This window comes from Crinia signifera, chromosome 12 (genome assembly GCF_055691185.1).
Source record: "Crinia signifera chromosome 12, ASM5569118v1, whole genome shotgun sequence".
In the NCBI taxonomy this organism is placed as follows: Eukaryota; Metazoa; Chordata; class Amphibia; order Anura; family Myobatrachidae; genus Crinia; species Crinia signifera.
The window spans coordinates 10521963-10529821 of NC_139228.1; positions in this window are offsets into that span (position 1 = coordinate 10521963).

The following is a 7859-nucleotide window of genomic DNA, read 5'->3' on the forward strand; positions in this document are numbered from 1 at the left end:
CTCCGGGGCTTACGGAAATGCTCTTATGGATGTGATTATTTTTCTGACCGCGGTTTCAAAACCATGCACCAGAATCAACTTCTGTCAACTCAGTAGTACATTTCGGATGTGTACCTAAAGTTTAAAGCAGAAAAAGAGGAACTTTTGGAATTTTCATTTTCTGACCAAAACGACAGCTCCGGGGCTTACGGAAATGCTCATATGGATGTGATTATTTTTCTGACCGCGGTTTCAAAACCATGCACCAGAATCAACTTCTGTCAACTCAGTAGTACATTTCGGATGTGTACCTAAAGTTTAAAGCAGAAAAAGAGGAACTTTTGGAATTTTAATTTTCTGACCAAAACGACAGCTCGGGGCTTACGGAAATGCTCATATGGATGTGATTATTTTTCTGACCGCGGTTTCAAAACCATGCACCAGAATCAACTTCTGTCAACTCAGTAATACATTTCGGATGTGTACCTAAAGTTTAAAGCAGAAAAAGAGGAACTTTTGGAATTTTCATTTTCTGACCAAAACGACAGCTCCGGGGCTTACGGAAATGCTCATATGGATGTGATTATTTTTCTGACCGCGGTTTCAAAACCATGCACCAGAATCAACTTCTGTCAACTCAGTAATACATTTCGGATGTGTACCTAAAGTTTCAAGCAGAAAAAAAGGAACTTTTGGAATTTTCATTTTCTGACCAAAACGACAGCTCCGGGGCTTACGGAAATGCTCTTATGGATGTGATTATTTTTCTGACCGCGGTTTCAAAACCATGCACCAGAATCAACTTCTGTCAACTCAGTAGTACATTTCGGATGTGTACCTAAAGTTTAAAGCAGAAAAAGAGGAACTTTTGGAATTTCCATTTTCTGACAAAAACGACAGCTCCGGGGCTTACGGAAATGCTCATATGGATGTGATTATTTTTCTGACCGCGGTTTCAAAACCATGCACCAGAATCAACTTCTGTCAACTCAGTAATACATTTCGGATGTGTACCTAAAGTTTAAAGCAGAAAAAGAGGAACTTTTGGAATTTTCATTTTCTGACCAAAACGACAGCTCCGAAGCTTACGGAAATGCTCATATGGATGTGATTATTTTTCTGACCGCGGTTTCAAAACAATGCACCAGAATCAACTTCTGTCAACTCAGTAATACATTTCGGATGTGTACCTAAAGTTTAAAGCAGAAAAAGAGGAATTTTTGGAATTTTCATTTTCTGACCAAAACGACTGCTCCGGGGCTTACGGAAATGCTCATATGGATGTGATTATTTTTCTGACCGCGGTTTTAAAACCATGCACCAGAATCAACTTCTGTCAACTCAGTAATACATTTCGGATGTGTACCTAAAGTTTAAAGCAGAAAAAGAGGAACTTTTGGAATTTTAATTTTCTGATCAAAACGACAGCTCCGGGGCTTACGGAAATGCTCATATGAATGTGATTATTTTTCTGACCGCGGTTTCAAAACCATGCACCAGAATCAACTTCTGTCAACTCACTAATACATTTCGGATGTGTACCTAAAGTTTAAAGCAGAAAAAGAGGAACTTTTGGAATTTTCATTTTCTGACCAAAACGACAGCTCCGGGGCTTACGGAAATGCTCATATGGATGTGATTATTTTTCTGACCGCGGTCTCAAAACCATGCACCAGAATCAACTTCTGTCAACTCAGTAATACATTTCGGATGTGTACCTAAAGTTTAAAGCAGAAAAAGAGGAACTTTTGGAATTTTCATTTTCTGACCAAAACGACAGCTCCGGGGCTTACGGAAATGCTCATATGGATGTGATTATTTTTTTGACCGCGGTTTCAAAACCATGCACCAGAATCAACTTCTGTCAACTCAGTAATACATTTCGGATGTGTACCTAAAGTTTAAAGCAGAAAAAGAGGAACTTTTGGAATTTTCATTTTCTGACCAAAACGACTGCTCCGGGGCTTACGGAAATGCTCATATGGATGTGATTATTTTTCTGACCGCGGTTTCAAAACCATGCACCAGAATCAACTTCTGTCAACTCAGTAATACATTTCGGATGTGTACCTAAAGTTTAAAGCAGAAAAAGAGGAACTTTTGGAATTTTCATTTTCTGCCCAAAACGACAGCTCCGGGGCTTACGAAAGTGCTCATATGGATGTGATTATTTTTCTGACCGCGGTTTCAAAACCATGCACCAGAATCAACTTCTGTCAACTCAGTAGTACATTTCGGATGTGTACCTAAAGTTTAAAGCAGAAAAAGAGGAACTTTTGGAATTTTCATTTTCTGACCAAAACGACAGCTCCGGGGCTTACAGAAATGCTCATATGGATGTGATTATTTTTCTGACCGCGGTTTCAAAACCATGCACCAGAATCAACGTCTCTCAACTCAGTAATACATTTCGGATGTGTACCTACAGTTTAAAGCAGAAAAAGAGGAACTTTTGGAATTTTCTTTTTTTGACCAAAACGACAGGTCCGGGGCTTAAGGAAATGCTCATATGGATGTGATTTATTTTTCTGACCGCGGTTTCAAAACCATGCACCAGAATCAACTTCTGTCAACTCAGTAATACATTTCGGATGTGTACCTAAAGTTTAAAGCAGAAAAAGAGGAACTTTTGGGATTTTAATTTTTTGACCAAAACCACAGCTCTAGGGCTTACGGAAATGCTCATATGGATGTGATTATTTTTCTGACTGCGGTTTCAAAACCATGCACCAGAATCAACTTCTGTCAACTCAGTAATACATTTCGGATGTGTACCTAAAGTTTAAAGCAGAAAAAGAGGAACTTTTGGAATTTTCATTTTTTGACCAACACGACAGGTCCGGCCGGGGCTTACGGAAATGCTCATATGGATGTGATTATTTTTCTGACCGCGGTTTCAAAACCATGCACCAGAATCAACTTCTGTCAACTCAGTAGTACATTTCGGATGTGTACCTAAAGTTTAAAGCAGAAAAAGAGGAACTTTTGGAATTTTCATTTTCTGACCAAAACGACAGCTCCGGGGCTTACGGAAATGCTCATATGGATGTGATTATTTTTCTGACCGCGGTTTCAAAACCATGCACCAGAATCAACTTCTGTCAACTCAGTAGTACATTTCGGATGTGTACCTAAAGTTTAAAGCAGAAAAAGAGGAACTTTTGGAATTTTAATTTTCTGACCAAAACGACAGCTCGGGGCTTACGGAAATGCTCATATGGATGTGATTATTTTTCTGACCGCGGTTTCAAAACCATGCACCAGAATCAACTTCTGTCAACTCAGTAATACATTTCGGATGTGTACCTAAAGTTTAAAGCAGAAAAAGAGGAACTTTTGGAATTTTCATTTTCTGACCAAAACGACAGCTCCGGGGCTTACGGAAATGCTCATATGGATGTGATTATTTTTCTGACCGCGGTTTCAAAACAATGCACCAGAATCAACTTCTGTCAACTCAGTAATACATTTCGGATGTGTACCTAAAGTTTAAAGCAGAAAAAGAGGAATTTTTGGAATTTTCATTTTCTGACCAAAACGACTGCTCCGGGGCTTACGGAAATGCTCATATGGATGTGATTATTTTTCTGACCACGGTTTCAAAACCATGCACCAGAATCCACTTCTGTCAACTCAGTAGTACATTTCGGATGTGTACCTAAAGTTTAAAGCAGAAAAAGAGGAACTTTTGGAATTTTCATTTTCTGACCAAAACGACAGCTCCGGGGCTTACGGAAATGCTCATATGGATGTGATTATTTTTCTGACCGCGGTTTCAAAACCATGCACCAGAATCAACTTCTGTCAACTCAGTAATACATTTCGGATGTGTACCTAAAGTTTCAAGCAGAAAAAAAGGAACTTTTGGAATTTTCATTTTCTGACCAAAACGACAGCTCCGGGGCTTACGGAAATGCTCATATGGATGTGATTATTTTTCTGACCGCGGTTTCAAAACCATGCACCAGAATCAACTTCTGTCAACTCAGTAATACATTTCGGATGTGTACCTAAAGTTTAAAGCAGAAAAAGAGGAACTTTTGGAATTTTCATTTTCTGACCAAAACGACAGCTCCGGGGCTTACGGAAATGCTCATATGGATGTGATTATTTTTCTGACCGCGGTTTCAAAACCATGCACCAGAATCAACTTCTGTCAACTCAGTAATACATTTTGGATGTGTACCTAAAGTTTCAAGTAGAAAAAAAGGAACTTTTGGAATTTTCATTTTCTGACCAAAACGACAGCTCCGGGGCTTACGGAAATGCTCTTATGGATGTGATTATTTTTCTGACCGCGGTTTCAAAACCATGCACCAGAATCAACTTCTGTCAACTCAGTAGTACATTTCGGATGTGTACCTAAAGTTTAAAGCAGAAAAAGAGGAACTTTTGGAATTTCCATTTTCTGACAAAAACGACAGCTCCGGGGCTTACGGAAATGCTCATATGGATGTGATTATTTTTCTGACCGCAGTTTCAAAACCATGCACCAGAATCAACTTCTGTCAACTCAGTAATACATTTCGGATGTGTACCTAAAGTTTAAAGCAGAAAAAGAGGAACTTTTGGAATTTTCATTTTCTGACCAAAACGACAGCTCCGAAGCTTATGGAAATGCTCATATGGATGTGATTATTTTTCTGACCGCGGTTTCAAAACAATGCACCAGAATCAACTTCTGTCAACTCAGTAATACATTTCGGATGTGTACCTAAAGTTTAAAGCAGAAAAAGAGGAATTTTTGGAATTTTCATTTTCTGACCAAAACGACTGCTCCGGGGCTTACGGAAATGCTCATATGGATGTGATTATTTTTCTGACCGCGGTTTTAAAACCATGCACCAGAATCAACTTCTGTCAACTCAGTAATACATTTCGGATGTGTACCTAAAGTTTAAAGCAGAAAAAGAGGAACTTTTGGAATTTTAATTTTCTGATCAAAACGACAGCTCCGGGGCTTACGGAAATGCTCATATGAATGTGATTATTTTTCTGACCGCGGTTTCAAAACCATGCACCAGAATCAACTTCTGTCAACTCAGTAATACATTTCGGATGTGTACCTAAAGTTTAAAGCAGAAAAAGAGGAACTTTTGGAATTTTCATTTTCTGACCAAAACGACAGCTCCGGGGCTTACGGAAATGCTCATATGGATGTGATTATTTTTTTGACCGCGGTTTCAAAACCATGCACCAGAATCAACTTCTGTCAACTCAGTAATACATTTCGGATGTGTACCTAAAGTTTAAAGCAGAAAAAGAGGAACTTTTGGAATTTTCATTTTCTGACCAAAACGACAGCTCCGGGGCTTACGGAAATGCTCATATGGATGTGATTATTTTTTTGACCGCGGTTTCAAAACCATGCACCAGAATCAACTTCTGTCAACTCAGTAATACATTTCGGATGTGTACCTAAAGTTTCAAGCAGAAAAAAAGGAACTTTTGGAATTTTCATTTTCTGACCAAAACGACAGCTCCGGGGCTTACGGAAATGCTCTTATGGATGTGATTATTTTTCTGACCGCGGTTTCAAAACCATGCACCAGAATCAACTTCTGTCAACTCAGTAGTACATTTCGGATGTGTACCTAAAGTTTAAAGCAGAAAAAGAGGAACTTTTGGAATTTCCATTTTCTGACAAAAACGACAGCTCCGGGGCTTACGGAAATGCTCATATGGATGTGATTATTTTTCTGACCGCGGTTTCAAAACCATGCACCAGAATCAACTTCTGTCAACTCAGTAATACATTTCGGATGTGTACCTAAAGTTTAAAGCAGAAAAAGAGGAACTTTTGGAATTTTCATTTTCTGACCAAAACGACAGCTCCGAAGCTTACGGAAATGCTCATATGGATGTGATTATTTTTCTGACCGCGGTTTCAAAACAATGCACCAGAATCAACTTCTGTCAACTCAGTAATACATTTCGGATGTGTACCTAAAGTTTAAAGCAGAAAAAGAGGAATTTTTGGAATTTTCATTTTCTGACCAAAACGACTGCTCCGGGGCTTACGGAAATGCTCATATGGATGTGATTATTTTTCTGACCGCGGTTTCAAAACCATGCACCAGAATCCACTTCTGTCAACTCAGTAGTACATTTCGGATGTGTACCTAAAGTTTAAAGCAGAAAAAGAGGAACTTTTGGAATTTTCATTTTCTGACCAAAACGACAGCTCCGGGGCTTACGGAAATGCTCATATGGATGTGATTATTTTTCTGACCGCGGTTTCAAAACCATGCACCAGAATCAACTTCTGTCAACTCAGTAATACATTTCGGATGTGTACCTAAAGTTTCAAGCAGAAAAAAAGGAACTTTTGGAATTTTCATTTTCTGACCAAAACGACAGCTCCGGGGCTTACGGAAATGCTCATATGGATGTGATTATTTTTCTGACCGCGGTTTCAAAACCATGCACCAGAATCAACTTCTGTCAACTCAGTAATACATTTCGGATGTGTACCTAAAGTTTAAAGCAGAAAAAGAGGAACTTTTGGAATTTTCATTTTCTGACCAAAACGACAGCTCCGGGGCTTACGGAAATGCTCATATGGATGTGATTATTTTTCTGACCGCGGTTTCAAAACCATGCACCAGAATCAACTTCTGTCAACTCAGTAATACATTTTGGATGTGTACCTAAAGTTTCAAGTAGAAAAAAAGGAACTTTTGGAATTTTCATTTTCTGACCAAAACGACAGCTCCGGGGCTTACGGAAATGCTCTTATGGATGTGATTATTTTTCTGACCGCGGTTTCAAAACCATGCACCAGAATCAACTTCTGTCAACTCAGTAGTACATTTCGGATGTGTACCTAAAGTTTAAAGCAGAAAAAGAGGAACTTTTGGAATTTCCATTTTCTGACAAAAACGACAGCTCCGGGGCTTACGGAAATGCTCATATGGATGTGATTATTTTTCTGACCGCGGTTTCAAAACCATGCACCAGAATCAACTTCTGTCAACTCAGTAATACATTTCGGATGTGTACCTAAAGTTTAAAGCAGAAAAAGAGGAACTTTTGGAATTTTCATTTTCTGACCAAAACGACAGCTCCGAAGCTTATGGAAATGCTCATATGGATGTGATTATTTTTCTGACCGCGGTTTCAAAACAATGCACGAGAATCAACTTCTGTCAACTCAGTAATACATTTCGGATGTGTACCTAAAGTTTAAAGCAGAAAAAGAGGAATTTTTGGAATTTTCATTTTCTGACCAAAACGACTGCTCCGGGGCTTACGGAAATGCTCATATGGATGTGATTATTTTTCTGACCGCGGTTTTAAAACCATGCACCAGAATCAACTTCTGTCAACTCAGTAATACATTTCGGATGTGTACCTAAAGTTTAAAGCAGAAAAAGAGGAACTTTTGGAATTTTAATTTTCTGATCAAAACGACAGCTCCGGGGCTTACGGAAATGCTCATATGAATGTGATTATTTTTCTGACCGCGGTTTCAAAACCATGCACCAGAATCAACTTCTGTCAACTCACTAATACATTTCGGATGTTTACCTAAAGTTTAAAGCAGAAAAAGAGGAACTTTTGGAATTTTCATTTTCTGACCAAAACGACAGCTCCGGGGCTTACGGAAATGCTCATATGGATGTGATTATTTTTCTTACCGCGGTCTCAAAACCATGCACCAGAATCAACTTCTGTCAACTCAGTAATACATTTCGGATGTGTACCTAAAGTTTAAAGCAGAAAAAGAGGAACTTTTGGAATTTTCATTTTCTGACCAAAACGACAGCTCCGGGGCTTACGGAAATGCTCATATGGATGTGATTATTTTTTTGACCGCGGTTTCAAAACCATGCACCAGAATCAACTTCTGTCAACTCAGTAATACATTTCGGATGTGT